The sequence below is a fragment of the Pieris napi genome, chromosome 13 (genome assembly GCF_905475465.1).
Source record: "Pieris napi chromosome 13, ilPieNapi1.2, whole genome shotgun sequence".
Classification (NCBI taxonomy): domain Eukaryota; kingdom Metazoa; phylum Arthropoda; class Insecta; order Lepidoptera; family Pieridae; genus Pieris; species Pieris napi.
Window position 1 is genome coordinate 7228109 of NC_062246.1, and position 22379 is coordinate 7250487.

Genomic DNA, 22379 nt, shown 5'->3' on the forward strand with positions numbered 1-22379 from the left:
TGAACGTCCTGCCAGCGCTAAGAGATTGTTGTCACATTCCTTCATATCCAGGGCATGGATGCTCAAAGCTATTGTGCCAATTTCGTGGTCTATAACCTAGGTATTCTAAATTCAAATTTTTCTGACTTTTTAAAAATATTCCCTTCACTTTAGATTAGGTTGAGGGTAATGGAGAAAGATAGACACTAACGGTGATTGTCATGTATTGGACATTCTTGATTTATAAATTGTTTTCTTGTGGTATATCAAATTTTTGTTTTTTTTTGTAAAAAGTTTCATTAAATATTAATTTGTTAGTTATTTGGATAACGCCGCTTAATGTGTCCAAATTAATGGTAGATAATAATAAACAATTTATTTATGTGGAGAATTATCATAAAACGGTTTGGTAGGATATAGATAGTCCAAAAATCCTCCAGGCTAAATTTATTTGAGTTTTATTTCACTTTTTGCATTGTTGTAGACTTCTTCTTTTTGGTGTTCTTTTTATAAATATCAGAACATATTTGCACATGTAGCACTGCCATGATGTGACGTCAAAACATAACTAGCGCTGAATATAGTAACTATTTACCATTCAATAGCCGTGAACTGGTATTGCTATAAATATCATTAAACGTTTGACGATTTAAAGATTAAAATTTTTACTCAAAATTTTTACTTTTTACCCATATGATAAAGATGCTCTGAAAATATATTTTATCAATTCGTCGTGTATATATATAATATATATGTGTATGTTCAAGAATAGCCTCCTCCGTGGAACGATCTGGATGATTAAGGATAATTGAGATTTGTAGATAATTGGTACTTTGAAGAAAGTTGAAAAGTCCTTTTTGAGTCCGTTCTATTTTATAGCTTTAGGTAGTGTTTGAGCAACGCTGGACAACTAGACCGAAGGATACGGTAGCGGAGTGCCAGCCAACAATTGTTAGACAAGTGAACACATCCTTTTCACTACAATGATAATGGACGACCGTGCGTCTTCGCGCAGCTTCCTATTTACAACTCATACCAATTCATATACATCACTATGTGTTGTGCCAAGTTTGGATTCAAACTGAACATCCTATATTTATTATTCAGTGGTGCAACCTTTGATCGCAAGCTCACGTGATCTGTTTCAATTGGTCATCTTTAAAAACCAGTGGCGCTACAGCCTTTCAAGGTCAGAGCCTCTTCTTTTTCTCGTCATCATTTGTTTTTTCTAATGAAGTGGATCAGCCTGGTCAATATGCAGGTTTCCTTGCCAAGTTTTCCTTCAGCGAGCGAATGTTGCGCACATAGCAAGTCCATTGGTGCACCGCTTCGGAACTACGACCTCAGGAATGTCACACGCTGAAGCCATTAGGCCAACACTGCTCGCACTCGGTCATTTTTGTAAACAAGCAAAAAATTATAAATATACAACTATACACCGTTAATTCAATTATAGCTAATAAAAATGGCTTAAACCTAATAACATTAGGATTAAGAGTGTAATGGTTTCCTAACACAGAATATGAAAAGGACCTTTCCTTTTAGATTTAGAAAATCTGCATAATCTATGAAGAATTGTTTAATCATGCGGCAGGTACCTATAATTAATAGGCACTGACGCCACGCTTGCAGTGTATTCATTGACCTTTGTTATTTATTTATTTCAAAAAGGTTAGTCGACATCACAGGAGACCGAAGAGCTGGCAGCTACCTCGGACAAAGAATTAGTCTAGCTACTCAAAGGGGGAACGCTGCCAGTATCTTCGGAACCTTGCCTAAAAAGCTTCCTTTTAATAATATATTTTAGTTATTATATTTTAAGGTTAGTTATTGTTTTTATCGTTCTTCTTTTTTGTGCATGTGTGAAATAAATCTTTATTTACAGCATGCATACATACATACTGACTAATAAACTACCTTATAGTAAGATTAAAAAAACATTCGTTTATCTCCACAAACCTGTAGCAAAGATATCCAGTTCGGATCCAGACGCATCGTCTTAAGAAGCAAAATGAAATAGGTGCTGATTGAAATTGGACTGCTGATTGATATTGAAATTCTTGAATTTCAATAAAAAAATCTCTAAAAGAAGTTGTATAAAGAATAGCTTAGTTAATTGAAACTATAATTGAAGCATATATTATACCGGACGTGTAAAATTTTTCATTAAAATTGCCGTGTCCACACAATACTGTAATATTTAAATTAATCCTGCGCACTGTTTTGTTTGCTTTCCGTATTTGAATGTGAATATTTGAATTGTTTAATGATTTGTGTGCAAATAATTGAAACAATGTATAGTTTCCACGTGTAGGCATAAATATTGTGTATATTAAAATTCGCTTTAGTAAATTTCCACGTGCCTTTGTGAAGGTTACTTAAACATAATATAAAGGGTATTACGTCATATAATTTTCGTCTAAAATTTTGTGCAAAGCAAATATTTTGCAATAAGCGTACTTCGACTTAAAGGTGTAACTTTCCGAATTGTAATGAAAATTATGAATTTATGAGTCATTTAAACTGGTATTTGTAAAAATTTATTAATTACCTAATAACATTCGCATCTGCTCGCTAATCTTTCTTTGATTTAGTTTCTAATTAAAATTGAATAATTTTACTGTGTACCATAAGATTATTACCCTTACAAATAATCTCAAAATAATGATAGGGACAATTACGGGCCACTCCTTCCGTCTCCTCTCTTCCGTCAGGGCCGTCTCCTTAATAAACACCTCTTTGTTCTTGGCGCGACGGACATTCCCTTGTGCAGGCTTTTTCAGCATAGAGGAATCAGTAACCCACGTAGTCCTTGAATGCGTGGTTGCGGCTTCCCAACTAACAGAAATCTTCGGAGCAGTGAGGTCGGTCCGTGAATCCTGCGAAGTATCCAGGCAACTTCTAAGTTTCTGGAAGGAGCTGGGCTGGCTTAAGTAGCCAGGACTTTACGCACAATAAGCGTCTAAGTTCTGAAATTGAGTCCACACTTCTACTACCCTAATAACTGGATGTTAAATAATATTGTAACAAAACGAGTGCTGTTCTTAGTAAGAATGATATATCATCAACTTTACCACATCGCCAATAGCGAATATACCAATACTTAATCGGCTGGCTTTGGAACTTCAAAACCTTTATATATGTCCATCCTATGTTAGTTCAGGTATTAACATGCAGCTGAGTTTCATCATCGGACGTGGAGGCAGAATGCGAAATTCCACCCGTATCACCTCGACGTCCGTCGTTCCACAACTGAGCGTTTTTTAAGCCAGGTTTGCCGCGTACCACACTATGTGAAATCCGCTGAAGTATTTCCGAACCAATTCGACTTAGGGTCCCTCAAGAAAAGAGCGTACCAATTCTTCAATGTCTTCTGGTTGTTAGTATCCACAGTGGTGGTATCACTTATTAACATCAGATGAGCCTCCTGTCCTCTTTTAAATATATAATATTAAAAAAATAGAAATGTGGCTTATTTCTTTTAAAACCGTAGCGTTGATGACGCAAAGGAAGTCTCCATTGAAGTCGGAACCGCTATTTACGCTTAGCGTCTAATGTTATTAGAAACATCAGTTCTACGATTAATTAAAAAAGCAATAAAAATTAACGCAACACCCTAACTTAATAAAGTTATAAAAATTTAATAACTTTATCAATTTTACGATCTTGATGAAGACAGTAATATAATTTTGACCCCACAACATCGGTTACCGAATCGCGTAAACGGCAGCACAAAAAATTATAAGATGGAGGAGTTTGATAACTCTATGAATGATGAGCTGTATCTTTATTGTAATCTAATGTTATTGCATTTACACCTTACAACTTAATTCGATTTTATGCTTCAAACGTGCATTTTTAGCTTTTATTAAATTTGGAATAGTTTTAAGACTTTGTATTGTTATATTGCTTATATCGTTTATCTAGGTAATGAAAAATATACCAAAGATTTTATAAGACATTTCTTACTTGTATCATTGAGATAATTAATTGTCTTAGTTTGAACATATAAACAATTCAAACGTCAATTTTTAGCTTGTATTATATTTGGAATATTTTAAGACTCTGTATTGTCTTAATGTCTCCTTATGCTAATGCTTATATAATTACATATTAGGTAATGAGAAATACACTAAAGATTTTATAAGAGAATTTAAAGTCTTAAGAATGATTTTTTTAGATAATAATAATACAATTATTAAAATCTAAAAAAATATAGAAAATCTAAATAATAATTTAATTAGATTTAGTTAAGATAAGTCTTAAGGCAGCAGCAGCGGTTCGCTTCACAAGACATATTTTTATATTTTTTCTTTATAAGTATATTGTATAGTATACTATGTAAAGATACTGTATGTCAATGTTAAATGTAATAAAGTCCCCCTCTAGTATCAGGGTCAGTGCAAAAAGAGAAAAAGCAGAGATGAATAACAATTTTATCAAGTTTGCAGATTGCAATGCGCGGACGACGCGTGCCGATCCCCTGCAGGGCTAACAAACTTTTTTAACATTACTTGTTGTTGTATTATTTATATGGCAACAAATAGCAAAGCTTTAAAATAATGTAAAATGATCTAAGATGTAAAGAAGAATTTGGCGAGTAGGGCACGTGCTAGGAGCGTGTTTAGGGAAGGACTTACCAGGAATGTTGCTTACTCTTATTTTTTATAGCATACGACGTTACCGACTTTTAACAGAGGAGAATGCTCTTTTTTTAACAGTTGGAGGTTTAACGAGAGACGATTCCACAGTTCGTTAGTTCGCATTTTTCGCATTTCTTGGTCATAAAGGTGATGTGGATAAAAAAAATCGTCAGAAAGAGAATTACTTAGTGAATTTAGCTAAGTATACTCATAAATATAATATTTATATTTAAAACTGATCAAATGTGTGAATGCCCTGCATCCAATTGCAGTGAAATTATCCAATCAAGCTGCTTTCTCAGCTGTTGACCTCTCGCCCGCACGCCGGCAGCTCGAGCTGAGCTTAAATATCTGGTCACGCTTTATCATGCCAGATATGTAGGCAGTCAAGCGGCATATATTAATATATATCCTTATATCACGCTGTACAATGATAACCGCGTATGTCCAGAGAACCAAGCATTACAGAAAACGGAACAAATGTTTCATTTTGTTAATGTTCGTTGAAATATTATTGTTTTTTTTCTCCATAGTTTTGGATGGTATAAAGGACTTATAACATAAATATAAGTCCTTACTTCATAAGTATACCAGTTAAATGATATGAGTCTAAGGGTCTGTTTCACAATGTATGGATAAAGTACCAAATAGCTATGCAACAGCCAACACATAAATTATTTGGAAGATAAATTGTGCTATTTGAGACTTCATCTCATAACTTTTGATGGACTTTATGTGACGAATAGCGCTATCTGACAGTCGTGAAACGCAATAATAGTGTTTATCCTACCAATAAGTAATAAATAGCTAATTCGGAACTTATCCGTACATTGTGAAACAGACCCTTAGAATAAAAAATAAATGGTTTTTTGACATGGTTATCATTCTACAGTGACCATATATTATGTATGATCCAATAATAACATTAATAATGTAACCTCTTGATTTATATATAAGGTGAAAATCACGCCGGACTTCGATTTATTTAAAAAAAGCTTAATTTTTTAATATTTATTGATATCATAATTACATTGAAAATTGCATTCAAAAAAATTTTGGTTTCCTATTTTGTTTCAGTATATATGAATCTATATCGCGTTCGGAACTCAAAACTCTTCTGGGCAATCTGCCACACGGCGCAGGGTCGCAGCGCTCCAATCCTCCAGGGTGGGAGGGCCTCAGAGTCCGTGGTTTCGATGCTAGCCTCACTTCCTCCTGAATACTGTAACACTGCTTTTTGCCTTCTGTTTTACATTCGTGGTGATATTTCGAGCTGCCCTGATGTGCGAAAGGAATTTCAATATTTTTACTGAAAACAGAAGTTCTACTATAATTTCTCTTTGCCTGCATTCTATTTGCCAACGGGAGGTAATTAGGGAAATTATTAGCTATTGCGTCACTAATGCCTTCGTTATATATATTCTTCCTTGGTACAGAGCATTCAGGTGAAATTTCATTAAGCTTTGGGCACGTGGGTAACCTCGCCCGTCGTGGTTTTGGGCAAGGCTCTATGTACATGTAATCTAAATCATCATCCTCTATTTCTGATACTTCCACAGGACTTCGCTCGCAATACCTCAAGCTAAAGCTGTCATCCTCAACCTTCTTAAGAATAGGAGTAGGTGTAAAACGTACCTGGGGCTCGGGTTCATCTCTAACTGCTATATCGGATGCTGTTATAGAAATAGTCGAGGAATAGGCAGCTTGCGGACGTGGAACTTCACAGGCGGCATCGTTTACATTAAATGTCATTGTACTGTTATCACAAAACCTAATAATGTTATCTTTGAACACTCTTCTTTCAGGCACAAATGTTTCTTTGCAATTTCTACATCTTCTACAAACATAATCTTGCTCATCTTGACCATCGTCAGTGTAGCTGTCTACGGAAGGGCTCCAATGCAGACCTGGTACAAATGTTGGGTATGTCGCAAACACTTGTTCTTTTAGGACATTATGTGTGTTCTTGGCAGATTTTGGAGACGATGTCGCATGAGATGTAACAAGATAAAATGGATCAGTTGATTCTTTTCTACCATAAAAGTATGAGCAAAATTCTCTAGACTTTTCTGGCTGCTTTATCGTATGTCGTTTAATTTTGTCTAATTCATCAGCCATCTTCTCAGGATCTTCCGAACTAAATAGAGATCGTCGTGTAGCGTGGCCATTTTTACTTTTACCTTTCATATTCGTTTCGGCTTTCTTAAGCCTCAGAGTCATCATGTGTTTTTAAATTTTATATTTTTAAACATTTTTAATTGTGACATCGTAATGTCATTCTAAATTTTGACTGAGACACCAAAGAGGATAACTTCTGATATTAAATTCTGTACGTGTGGCCGACTAGGGGGCAACGTTATCGTGCTAAGTATAATAAACAATAAATATGATTAAGGTACAGCTGATGCAGCGGAAGGACCTAGTTGATCGCGAACCACTTCAATTCATAATCTCGCGACAACAGGGGATTGAGTAACATATTTCTTACAAACTCATTCACTCATTCATCCACGGCAAATAAAACTCAAAGTCCAAGACAATAAAGATTCATGTAACAGACAAATGCCGAATGTCATTAGAAATATTGACCAGATAACAAAGACCTACGTCTGCGACGTTTACGCATACAAGTTGAGAGGTCAGTCATAATTGGTGAAGGTGATGAGGGCTGTCAAGATGGGCAGATGCGTGCAATTGTCCAAGTCAAAGATCAGAGGAAGTCGGTGCGGAGTGCGGGCAGCTGCCTGGCGCGTGCGCACTGTTTACTTGATGCTTACACTAATTGTATGACTTATCGTTAAACACGTGAACAAGTGACGAACAGTATTGTGCATCATTATGAACAATCTTATGAATCAGTTGCCTACATTTCCGACGATCACCCAATTAATAAAGATTACCAATAATACAGACATAATACATACTTGTTAATACAACACAATTTAATCTTCAAATTATAGAAAATAGAGAGAATAGGTTTAGATCGTAAAACACAAATTAACGCGCGGTGGGCCGCAATTAAAATTACAGCGTTGATAACGCGGTTATAAATATTTTATTGTCCATAAAGTAGAATGTGTCCATTTCAGATAGTCAAGTGGTTCCGTATCAATTACTGAACGTTACGCGTCTTAACACACCTTTATTGAACGAACTAAATGACGCTAACGGGACAAATACTCGTATCTTGGGATAACAACTGAAGCAGTTCGGGGAAAATAATCTTTGAATTTTCTAAAACGATGTTCGATTTTTTAAATAAAATCATCTTTCAATGCAACAATAATCAAAGACAAAACATCCTTATAATACGGTGATACCACCATCAAAAAAAAGATATCGCTATTCAATGCGAAAGTTAAGTAAATTATAAAAAGAATATTAGGAATCTAGTCTTTTTTCGGTACTAAACGTTGTGTTGGCGTTGGCCAGTGAATAATGTTAAAAAGTGTATGTATTTGTAAAAAATGTGACTTGTGTTACTTTAAAATTAATATTTAAAACAATTAACTTACGTATAAGTGTATATATACTCAGACTAACAATATTATGCTTAATGTAGTGTTTCTGGTATGTTTTGATTAAGCCAGGCCTCATAAATTAAACATTTATGACTTGTTAAAATCGTTTTCACCAGGACCTTTCATTTTATTTGTTTTAAAAAAGCCTATAAAACAAACTAAGCTGTGTTTTGTAAATACAATATGAAACAGTGGGAAGACTGCAGCCATGAAACGCCATTAAAAATATTATGGCGGTAATCAATTTACGAATGTCACCCAAATTCCATAGACAAGAGAGTTTTTGACATTTATTACGACCATAGTCTAAACTTTAAACAGATGCTGAAAACAAGTTTTCAAGTAGAAAGTTCGAGGTGTGCTGTACTTATTTTTTAGATTTGAAGGCAAATTATTTTCTATAAATTAAGGAGGGATGATGACAGAGCCTTATAATATATATATATTACCAAGGCTGATGATTTCCAACGCATGTTTTTCAGAGATGAAGTGTAATCGACATTTATTAATATTCTAAAGCATTCAGATTAAGTATTATTATGTTAACACGAATAAGGGTCTGTTTCACAATATATGGATAAAGTACCAAATAGCTATGCAACACATAAATTATTTGGAACATAAATTGTGCTATTTGACACTTCATCGGACTTATACCTTATGATGGACTTTATGTGACGAATAGCGCTATCTGACAGTTGTAAAACGCAACAATAGTGTTTACCCGACTAATAAGTACCTAATCAATAGCTTATTTGGAACTTATCTTACCATACATTGTGAAACAGATCCTTAATCAAATATCTTGACGTTACATTTTTGAGACATTTGCATTGTCGCGAACCACGACTACTCGAAACGAAAGTTATGTAAATGTTATATTGAAGTCGCGTTTATATATGTTGAAATGAAAATGGACCCATCATGTTGCCTGTGATTTCCTTGATAGGTATGTCAAAAAGCCGGTCGTCTTTAACTTGGAATGGACCATTAGGTGGAAATAGGTGTTTGAGATGAGTAATTGAAACAAGAGGGCCTATCATTCTACCTGCGATTTTCAAGGCATTTGTGTCTGAAATTTAATTAAAATGTATTTATATTTATTAAAATTAAAAAGGTTCTACTTGGAATGGCCCATTGGGTAGAAAAGAGGACGACTACTGGGAACATGAAATAATCGAGATTGTGGGTCTTGAGAAAAATAAATAAATATTAGACGCAAGTGGTAGAATTCGGAGGAAGTCTTTGTGTAGTAATATTTAAAATAAAAAATTAAATTTATATGCTCGAATGGCGATTTATTTATACGTTTAAAAAGTTTCGTTTCATTTTTTCTCTCTTTGTTATTACGAAGTGTTACCATTTTTGGTACAGTCGTTCCTTCTGGGTACCTCTTAACAATAAACTAGTCACCCAAAAATTAATTGATAAGAAAACTCGTAAAACGATGGTTGTAACTTGCAGGTAGCTAATGAACTAATGACCACATTAAAGTTAAAAACCAACAGTATTTAATACGTAACATTTTAATAGTTCTCGTTAAATTTATATGTGATTTACCACTTTATACCTTTTAGATGGGATGAAAAATAATTAACCCATTATGTAAGAAACTACTTTAAGAGTCGTAGCAGAAAACCTAAAAAACTCGGAAATAAAATTTAAAAAATATTAAATAAATCATTGGCGCTACAACCTTTTTAGGTCTGTGCTTCAGATTACTGAGTCTGTTTCAAGATCATCTAATAGCTTCATAAACATTCGTCAATCTAATAAACAAGTAGGTGATCAGCCTCCTGTGCCTGACACATGCCGTCGACTTTTTGGGTCTTACGCAAGCCATTCGAGGTCTTATTCGAGTGAATGTTAAATGCGCACATAGAAAGTAAGTCCATTAGTTCAGAGCCGAGGATCGAACCTACGACCTCAGGGATGACAGTTGCACGCTGAAGCCAATATGTTGAAAAATAAAGTTTAAAAAAAAAAAGTTTTAATTCCATACAGTGAACGTGGTAAGAATTTTACTGAAAAACACTTGGAACGTCGAGTAGTAATGTAATTACATATTTGATATCCGTTAAATATTCTTATATTTATTTACTAAAAATATATAGACTAGATATATGCCCCCAAAAACCATTAAACTTTGGTACGAGTTAGTTGGTAAGAGTGCATTTATTTTTTATAATTCGCTTGTTAAATAGTACTAATATTAATCAAAATGTAAAAACTTCTTTTTATTTTTAACGAATTAGACAATTAAAAGCTGTAAACATTCATATACTATTTACATATCTTTTGTTTGATCACGTCTAAGCCCTGGGGAGCTGATCCGATCATCGTTAGCTATTATTCCTTATAACTAGTACAAATAGAGGTGAATTTCATCGCATTCATACAATTTGTTTCCTATAATAGGCGTCCCACAGAGTGCATGTCTTTTGTAAGGTAATTTCACTCCCCTTCTGTTCACTGTATCTCATTATGGGAATACTCAGTAACACACTCGTGTATTATGTTATTAAACTAATGACTCTTTGTTGCTTAATGCTTATTCTAGGCGTCAACACTCGTTTAATAAAGTCATCTTAACTGAAAGATTACGAATGTATATAGTTTTGAAACTGTCAAATAGAAATACATAAATAAAACAATTTTTGTTTCTTAATTAGGTACACGAAAAGCTTACATTGAATTTTATATTTGAAACTTATTTAACAATGTTACGTATCTGTGGCTCGGCCCTATTTAGCGCATGCGTGGCAGTATTTGGTTTTTGGCGCCATTCACTTATACTAAGGTTTTCTAGTATTTATGTCTGATAATCAATATGGCAATAGAAATAATAAAGTTACTTTAAATTTATATTCCATTAATGAAGGAATACATGAAGATATAGAAAATTTGCATAGGTGCTTATCAGACTGCATAATAATTACATAAATTAAAAAAGCATTTTAAATACCTCTTATTATGCACAAATTTCATAAATACGCTTATAATAATATTATTGCACATAACATTGCAATTTCCAACAAGCTGAAATAACAAAACGATAAAAATAAAAATAATAACTATACGAATATGAAGCGACACACAATTTGTCCCGCGAATTAAAGTTTTATGAAGAATATTATCCTCGTATCATATATTTTATCAGAATTTTCGACGTGGCATGATAAAGTAATTAAGGAATTCACTTTGATGTCTTGAAAGGGCCAAGTAGGATGTACGATGGATACAAAAAGTATCTTCTCATTATGGCAGGTGTATTATATTAATATGTTATAGTATTAATGTTTTATTTTGGCAAGCGTAGAGTTGGTTACGGTATGGGGCGAGTGGTTCAAGTTATAAAAGGCTTTGTCTATTATCATAGGGAACTTTCGTTGGGCTAATGTGAGCCTATTGGTATCAGCGTGCGGCTCTCATCCCTCATGTTGTAGGTTCGCTGCCTGGCTGGCTGTACACCATTGGACTTTCTGTCTATGTGTGAATTGAAAGTTCGCTCGAACGGACGGACCAGGCTTAGACCCAAAACCCAGCGTGTGTCAGGCTCAGAAGTCTAGAAGAAAAAACAAATGATCACGAAACAGATACAGAAGTATGAGGCCCAGACCTAAAAGGTTGTAGCGCCACTGGTTTTATTAAATATAGTCAGCACATATTTAAATCGATAAAAATCTATTTTTTTCATAAAGTGATCATATTGAATATAGGAGCTATGAATTCAAATATTTAATTCTATTACGTCACTGATATTTCGTTTTATTAACACGTTCATAAAAGAAAAGCAATATCACATCTTATAACTTGGGCTTTAAAGCGTGACCCTTACCTATCGACGGGGGTTCCGAAGCAACTCATCAATTACTGCCCACTGCAGCGCCCGTGTCATAGTGCTGGCGCACGTCAACAGGTGCTGGAGAAGCTTGGAGTATCCTAATTTGACTAATAATCATTGTAACTTCATAAAAGCGTACAAAATATTTACAACGAGATACGGTACAATCTATACAAAAAATTCTTCAATTTATTCAAATTCAATCTCATGATATTATTCAACTCTGGAGTCTCCGGTATTGTCTACTAAGTACCTACTTAAATCTTTATTAGGTGAGCTCTGTGGTATAAGCGTAATTTCCGAGGAAACAAAATCGAAGTCAGGGAAAGAGTATTCTAAAAAAATGAATAATTTCTATTGACTATTGGTTATGGCTGAAGGAAGGCTTTATAACATCAGGCCACGACAGAATTAACGCGGGTGACCGCGGGCCATGTTTCTATTATGTAAAAGCTGAGAGCATCAGGATTTTTTACCATACGGTACTTGCGATTTTGCCAATTACATAGGTATTGTGTAATGCGATATTTCTTTATAACAAAACGATATAATTTAGTTTGATGGACTGAATAAACATTTTAAATACAATGAAGCCAATCATCTAATCCTAAGCAAACCATATCGCATAAACTCATAATAGTTTTATTATATTAATAAAATTTGGTATTATACCAACCTGTCACCGACCTCTTTGAGTGGTGTTAAAGTCATAAATACACAGGCCATAAATTATATTTTACAATTGTTTATATTGCATCTCTTTGTAAACGCACGAAACACTGGGCAATATAACTTGGAACAATTACTCTATTGTGAGCCCGTTTAAACGTTAAATGTATTATTGTTATAACACATATTATAGTGACCTTATCAGCGATACGAGTTTTTGGGTCTAAGACTGAGATTTATACATGACAGCCAAAGTCAATTACGAATGGCGTTCATACATTTTGTCTAATTATGCCTGATAACCGTAAATAATAAAGCTAATAATTATAGATTCACTCGTTAAACTTCAGAGGTTCAGTGCGATTTATCGCTGATCAATTGCCTGCCATTCAGTCTTCTATAGATTGCACTCAGGAGAATGCTCCTTGGAACTGAACCTGATTCCGTCAAACCTTCTACGCCCGACTATAAAAGCACACTGGAGTTCGTTGTTGACATGCCCAAGTGCCGTACACCATTAAGATCGTCGTTTTTTATGCAAACAGAGGAGTGGATCTCGTTGCCCCTTTAATCCTAAATAAAGAGTATACCATAGGATTCAAGCGGCAGCTAAATACCTAAGTATCTCCTGGATCGGCGTGCCTATAGGCCGTATCTCATTTAACATCAGATGGGATTGCTGGCAAACATCTGTCCAGAAAATAGAAACCTTTTGTGATACCACGTGAAATAACGGCATGAGTGAGGGTAGGTGCTAGTTTATAAAAAATATAGAAGAGGTATCTTCAAGTAGGTCTTGATCATAGCGTAGTGAAGTGTCGCAGCCGCTGCCAAGCTCTGTGTGAGATCTCCAATTGATGGAAAAATTCTTTATTAGAAATCGTAACAGACAAATATACAGTATTTACAATTTTCTTAACTTATATAGCAATAATAAAAATAATTAAAAAGAAATTTAAAAAGTTTCGTCCCTGTGGCAGTGTACCTTTAACGCTGGAAGCATTTCCTCGCTGTATTGCGATAATTATTCGTTGAGCGAGGAAAGCACCAGCTCTGGGGTCACCGGTACTATCTATCTATTTCCAATTGATTTCATTTATAATCTTAAATTGAAGTTTGTTTGCAGTTTTATAAGTTATTAAAAACAATGATTTTTCTTTCTAATAGTGACATAAGAAAATATATTGCAGTAGACCCCCAGCCGCCCAAATTTTACAGCGCTCATATATTATGGCATCTCCAGTTTATGGTGCCCCTGAATGGTCAGCATTCAATAGAATATACTCCATAAAGAAATCCTTAATTTGTTTTGGTTGTACGAAATTGTAGCATTGTTCATGTTATTGTTCTGAATTTAGTTTTTGTCTCACGAGCAACGGGGGATAAGAAATTTGTTTGAAATTGTGTTTCTAAACAAAAACTGTTGTCTGACTTTCGTCGTACGAAGAATGCATTATGTTACTTACGTTAGTTTATTAAACGTGAAGCAAGGGGGCTCTGGTTCGAGTTTCAAAAAAATAATACTAAAAGTGAAAATAACCTTAAAGCCTCAACCTTATCCCGATTACGACGGTCAAGATTAATAATAATTAATCGTTATGACGTTAAATCACAGTACACATGTTTCACATGCAATACTATAAGTTAGTATTAGGATTATAATCCTATTGCAACCAATTTGCATCTAGTAATATTATCTCGAAAGAGGTCTAAAGCTTCGCGCACCGGCAATTGTATGGCTAGGTATACAGAAATCGCCGATTATCGCTAAACTTTCCGTGAGCGTCACATCCTAACTTATTATTCTGGGAATCGACAAAAATTAAATAAATTATCTATTCTAGATAATTTTTATAGTTAAACACACAGTTCCATTGACAAAATCAATTCATTTTTATTACCGCATAGAACATTAAAAATTTAATAGACGGGCGTAAATTTTATCTTTATAATGTTTTAAAATTTAAAGAAACGTGATCGACTGGGTGCATAAACAGTGGGAAAATAACAGAGAAGAGTAAAACGTTTTAGTAATTTGTACAAATGTTCGTCAACTTCCGAACTAGTAACAAAATATTACGTAGGTACGTAGGTAAATTGTCTATTGAAATTTCATGGTCAAAAAAATACCAAAAAAAATTATGACGTTAGTACATTTATCTATTATTTTTCTATTTATCTATATTACACAGAATGTTGAAGGTTCGAGAGAATGCTTTGCTGTAATATTACCTACCTAATTATATTATGCTCATACTAATTGGTCTTATGTTTTCATCAAGTCAATTCCGCAGGCCTGTGAGACAAAAATTATGCACATGTGCTAGCCACCATTTATTATTTTACTTTTATTACTTTTAGTGAATACATTAACACTAATTAAAAACATTGATAAACACAGCTATCGCAAAAACTCGATTTATACAAATGACAAAACATCGCAATCCATCAATTCGCGCCATTTTATGTGTCAAGTGTCACAGTCAACTTTCTCATTCCGAGAACGAGGCACAGATCTGTTTCCATTCAGCCACATCATGTCCCAGTGTTGCCACTTTGTTCTAGCTTTAAACAATGATAAACAACTATTAGGCTTCCCATTGAGCGCCACTGTAAGGACAATGTGGTCACAGCGGCAACTCCGTACAATAATGACGGATTGTAAATCTTTAACATATATATACAGGCTGATTTATGTTAATTTTCTGACTCATTGCTATTTCATTTTTTTTTTTATAAAATTATTTTTTACTCTATGCACTTTATACAGATATTTTCTACCTTTTTTTAATTGTAGAGTTGTTTATGTTAAATTATGGGCTCTATTTTAATAAAGTTTTTATTCGAATACAAATTCCGAAGGCAACTAAAACTTTTAAGGTTTTACCAAGACAGACCTCAAATTTGTAAAGAAACCTTACTTTTTCGAAACCCCCTATACAATGAACGATTTGAATCCAAATAACGGAACGTATTCGAAGGCCCGAAGCAAACCGCGCAGTAGCATTGGTGATGGATCGTACTTGAACAAAACGAACTAAGACAAAACATTGCAGACTCAGCGAGGTGTCTATTGTAACGGATTCAAGGAAGGAAACGTCACCCCCTGGTGTTGTAACCGAGTTGTGTCACTCCTGCGCAACTGTTTTGTCATTTGGATGTATGTCTGCCTAAAGATTTTATATGGATCTAATATCAATAAAATTCTGAAATTTGGCGTCAGGATTTTTGATAAATCTAAAACATAGTCACGTTATTTATACATACCTAATATGATGATACCTAAATGCTTCACTTCTAATTTATAATACCTTTAAGGAAACTTTCTTTGAGAGTTTTATAGCGTTAGTAAGCTATCTAAGGTATCTAGTTGTAAAGGTAGAATTTATTTTTGCCGTTTGTAAGTTTTGGAAAAAATTGATAAACTGTTGAACGTTAGATATTTGCATAAAAATAAATCAGTGGCGCTACAACCTTTTTAGTCTGGGCCTTAGGTAAACTTAGGTTTTGTATCTGTTTCATGATAATTTGACATTCAATAGGCAAGTAGGTGTTCAGCCTCCTGTGCCCGACACACGCCGTCGACTTTTTGGGGCTAAGGCAAGCCAGTTTCCTCACGATGTTTTCCTTCACCGTTCGAGCGAATGTTAAATGCGCACATAGAAAGAAAGTCATTGGTGCACTGCCGGGGATCGAACCTACGACCTCAGGGATGAAAGTCGCACGCTGAAGCCGAACCAACACTGCTCGCAATGTAAGTTATGTGCACAAGACGATTTTAATCTACGATAACACGCTTCCTTCACACAACTACTTGTCATCATGTGCAATTTAAATAATCTGACAAACATTACCTTTCGCGGTTTATGTATGTTTTACTGTACATAAGAAATTAACCCCTTTATTAGATAATTGTACAACCAAAGAATAATCATATAAGCTTTTTACTTAATGAAAACTCATTAACTCTGAACCTACACTTTTACACAATTTATTATAAACATTTACAGTGTGTGGGTGGATGGAGACAGACAAAACAAATCAAATACGTGACAAGAAGAGATATTGCGGCACTCTATCAACGAATCTGACAACAGCATTCCATCCCGTCATTGTGGCTTTAAAACTTTGAGAGGTTTAAACCTTATAAAACAATAAACCTCACACAAACTCTACCTTGTTTGTTTCTAATATGTACCTCTAATAAACACCATAAAAAGACTAAAGAATAATATATATTCCCAATCGTAGTCATTATTTCATATGGTATTACGCGAAATGTTTTCTTGCTAAGTATGAGAGAACTAAGGTTCTAAATAAGTCTACGGAGTGCTTCTTTATACATATTTATATATCTATACAATCACGCTTTTTTCCGGAAGAGGTAGGCAGACATACATTTATCGGTTCGTCCTTTCATGACATTCGCTATGCATGTAAAGTAACAAATATATTATAATTCACTAATAAGAATAAACGCGGACAATTTGTTGATCTCGCATATCGATACTAATTTTTAATTCATGAATTAATTAAATTTCATAATTTGTATTTTATGAATTAAATACATGCATGAAAGTTTTACTTTGCATGCGTGATTTATTATCTGAAATGGCTAAAGGTATCTAAGAATGTTTGGCACAGAGCCTTAAGTTAGAAATATTCGGTGATCTAATTAATAACGCATCCAAAACAGATCATCATATTATGAATCGTATGAAAGTCCGATTTCAACGTAAAAACAAAAGTTTTCGTTATACGGATTGGTAATTTAGGTACAAATGAGAAACAGTTTTTTGCAAACAAAGCTTTGAGTATCAGCTAATTTTATTTCGATTAATATTTGAATAGAATAGCCAACAACATCTCAAACTATTCGCATTTGATCAGATTTAATTGCTTGTTTGTTTGTGTATAATTCATTCGACATATTGACATGCTTGATTTATTCCAACGGCGCAATAAATTCTTCTCAACGTAAACCTTATTACTATAAATCCAAACTGTCACTGTCAATCAAAACTTAGTAATGGAATTTGAAATTCGAATTATCATTTATTTTCGAAAATTAATACCAGTTTTTCAGTTTACGTAGATAAAATATGATGTCGACTTTGTATTCTGATATCCATAAATAGCAAAGTGGAAATTGTCTATGTTATTTTGACTTACAGTTTTTATTATAAACAAATATTTTTAAGTTAAAATTACAAATACTTTCTAAATAAAACATTTATATCTTCATAGAAAAAATACTATGAAATGAATCGTGAAGGGACCTTCCCTTAGATATAAAGATCACCATAGATAAAAATTACCAAGACATTGTGATAAAAGCCGGCGTATTTGACTAATTAACTGATAATGACCCTCGATCCCGCTAAAGAGTTAAACAACATATAATAATTTTGATGTATGGCAGCAGATAAATCTATTAACAGTTGACATCTCTATCGAGCGGCGCGGCACAAGGCATTATTATTTTAATGTTATTATTCAAATTATTATAATCTCGGCAACCATATTATGCCGTTCGTATAATCCTTTTTGATACGCCGCTTATAGTGTTGTTAGGATTGACGTACACTTGCCTTGGATTTTGTTGGCGGTGGCTGTTATATATTCGCAGAATGAACAGTTAAATTAATTTTTATAAGTATTATTTACCTATTGAAATCATACCATGACTGCGTGTCTTAAAGTGAACTCTCTTTAATATATAACATTTGCGATAAAGAATGGAAAAAAACACAGCAATTAAAATATATGTAGACTATGAACAGAACTATTAAAAAAAGGACGTAATGCTTGTAAGATTTAAAGGAAATAGAGAAGCTAAGCATTATTTACTCAACATAAAATTACATGAAAAGATAAACAAATAACATAAATAATTAGGGATGCTACGGCCAGCCTTATCGCTAACAAGCGATCTCTACCAGGCAACCCTAGTAAGGAAAAAACTTTAAAAAAATATAATAATATATTACTGCTAAACAGTTTTAATGAGCGACGCTCCTACAAAGGTGTAAATGCCTTGTAAAATACGCGCCGGGATATATCGGAGACAATTTATTTAAAGGGTTACCTCTCCCCTGTCCCCCCTTAGAACTCTATCGCAATAAAGACCATTTTCCTCTAAAAGCCATACATTAACAAACAAAAATATGTGTTATCGTTATTAGTATAAAGTTTTATTTAATGGTTATTATGGTCGTTGATTGCAATGCGAATAATAATATAAATCTGTGTTGAGATAATTCAGGTGTCACAAATACTGTGAATAAAATTTTCGTAAGTTAACTTGGATCTTTGTCTACTCTGTGGACTTTAAAGTATTATTCAAACTGTTCTCTCGACCATTTCTCTATGACAGATGACAATGACGTATACAGGATACGAGCCTAAGGTCCGTACTCCGTATGTCAAGCCGCAATCTATATCATCTATGAAATATGTCAAACTAAATAGTGAAAATTACTTACAGTTTGACTATTTATTTATTTATAAATTCTAAAACAATCTTTAAGAAATGCAAGGGAATATGACGATCGACGACGAGAATAATACAAACAAGCAAATACAAACACAACACAGTTCTTGAAACTACATTTAAGATTGATTGACGTTCTAGAATACGGGCCTAAGAGTCAGGTGATGATTGACGTCATAGAAACATAATACGAATATGGCATAAAAGGGCAGTGTTTTATTAGCGGGAACGGGCGTGGTCTTGAAGCCGTTCCAACCCTATCGGAAGTGAGACAAAACTTCCTGTACGCCTTTGTTGCTTCATTAGACCTTTTTGACGTGCTGAAATGAACAGCGCTTTTGGAATTTAAAAAGTATATTTTTTTTAAATACTTACTCTTTCTGCAGTTTAGGTGACGCGGAATGTTTAGTCTATTTTAAGGGGTAGATCTATGCCTTGAATAACTTAAAATATGGAAATTAATATGACACTAATATTCATTAATTAGTTTTGAAAAATCTAATATTAACCAAAATAGGCTCATTTAAAGTTGTAATTCTGCAGTAAAGTCTTTTTTCACGGAGCATTCCATGTATAGTGCTTTTCATGAAAGAAGTCCCGCGGATATTTTTGGAACTAAATTTGACAGGTCGGCAATGTTGTCATTCGTCGATGTTATCAAGTTCGTTTGTTGTGGTAGATTTTTGTAAATTTTTAACTAGCTTAGTGCATTTTAAATATTGATTACAATGCCAAAAGTTGTAAAAAGTTCGGCTCGAGAAATTATATTAAAGGTGAAAGAGTTCTGTGAAGCGGAACATAAGAATCAAGGTGTTTTAATACAACTAAACAATGTTCGGAAGAGAATTGCCGCCATAACAGGTACTTTTTAGAGTTGCCATTTAATATTTTTTTGCTGTATTGATGGGACTTTTATGATATAAATTCGTTTTTGCGACAAAATTGAACAAATACATAACGTGATGAAACTAGGTAACTGAAATTAAAACATATATTACATAAGCATTATAAACTTAAAGTTATTATTATTTTTAGTTGTTCATAATTTAATTGCAGGTGTGTCAGAAATAACTATAACAAGAATTACAAACGAAGGTATAACAGCGGTGTGTACTTCGAAAAAAATTGTAACCCAACAATTATGCAATAAAACTCTGAATAAAAAATTGTATTGCTTTTCTTTACCCTATTTTCTCAACTTTTCCCTGTAAGTAGGTAGAACACCGCTAATATAAGTAAATAAATATGTATATACTTTTTACATAACAGAAATATTGTTTCTTCGAAGTATGCAGAAAATAATATTACTTGATTAATTACATCTGCTAAATGTAAATAAAATAGGTAAATTTTTTACTAATAAATGGCAACATTACGTCATGCGATTGCAGCGCCGCGTCTGGGGGACTTCTTTCGTGAAAAGGACTATACATTGTAATCATGTCAAAAAACAAAGTAGAAAAAAATTACATAATATGTCAAAATATAAGTCACTCACTACTGCCACAGCTAGCTTAATAAATAATTATAGATACAGATAATAAAATACGAAACTAATTTCTCTATAGCTCTTTTGAATATAAATGTATTTGACGAATATTTTACGAATAAGAGTTTGTTATTGTATTTCCTATCAAAAAGAAAACACAATTTACAGGATTAAAATGCGGTTTTTAATCTCCGCTAAATGAAGATGATACACTGATATATTACAATGTAATTAAAACTCGCTTTCTTTCTCTATTAAAAAGTCATAGAACGCTGATTTTAATAAACTTTATATCTACAAGTAAAATTAATGTCAAGGCCCAATTTTAAGACATTTCTGTCAAAACGTTTCCTTCCAAATGTCAAAGGATTGTGAATGAATTGTCGGTGAATTCTTTGATAAAAACTGATTATACATCTATATTAGAGCGAGTATCTTGTTTTCTTCATGGTGTTGCCAGTATTATTATAATTATTAACACTAAATATAAATTAAATAAATTCTAACATGATAATTCATGTTACAATTTATTTCTTTTAACTTATAATAAAATATTTTTAACATTAAGTTAAATAAATATTAACTACTTTTAATCTACCACTTATGCTATAAAATATTTTATGACGGATGACACTAAATAGATTTTTGTAGAACCTATTTTAAACTATTATACTATATACTATATTACTTTTATTTTATCTACTTATCATTATTGATAAGTAGATAAAATAATTACTGAAATTTCAATAAATATGTTTTATTACAAGAATACCCAATATTCGGGTGAATTTAAACATAGCAACCCTATTTCCCACCTCCACACGTTCACCGGCTGTGTTACCCGATCTCTGTACTATTATGTCCATTATTTGGGCAACACTAATTGTGCTCCTTTCGAGACGGGAATGGGCTGTAGCGTTGTTGTTTGTTCCATAATAAAAGCGAGATGTGGTGAAATTAGTCAGGAATGTTCTTTATACGCTTTTACTAAAAGGTAGAGGGCCAAAGAGGTCATTTTTCGTACCTGTATAATATAGAAGCTTTTTTTAAACATTAATTTGATATATTTTTTAACTAATATACGTTAAGACTTAAGAATTTGTTTAATTAAGTATACAAAGTCCTTAGACGAAATATGTATAGTACATCTTTCGGTTTGTTCCTAGTAATTCCAGTTGACAATAAATACAAAGACAAATTAATAATAAGCTAATCAAAGAGTTAATGGCCTAGTTGAATGCACTTCACGGCTGGCAACCAAAAGATATCTTTCTACGGATTTGACACTCGCTCGTACGGTGATGTAAAACATGGGCCTTACCACCGACGGCGTATCAGGCACAGAAGGCAATTTTAATAGGCAAGTAGGTGTACTTGTCTATTAAAAAAAAATATGATCACGAAACAGAAATAGGAAACTGAAGCCCAAGCCTACATGGTTATATGTAGCACCACTGTTTTTTTTCCACAATAAGTTATTCTTAACGCCTCATAAGTGGCTTCAGTTAGTGAATTCAAACGGCAAAATATATACGCAAAACTAATACAAAAATCTGTGTTTATTCTATTTGTATTTATTAATATTTTAAGACCATATCATGTTGAGTCATCTAAGGTACAGTTAAACGTTATACCTACTAACAAATCTACAGTAAATATGAATTAACAGTGCTCCTGACAACCTAGGTAACTTTCCCTTGTTTATTAAGATGAAAAATATGTTAAGACATATTTTTCTGAA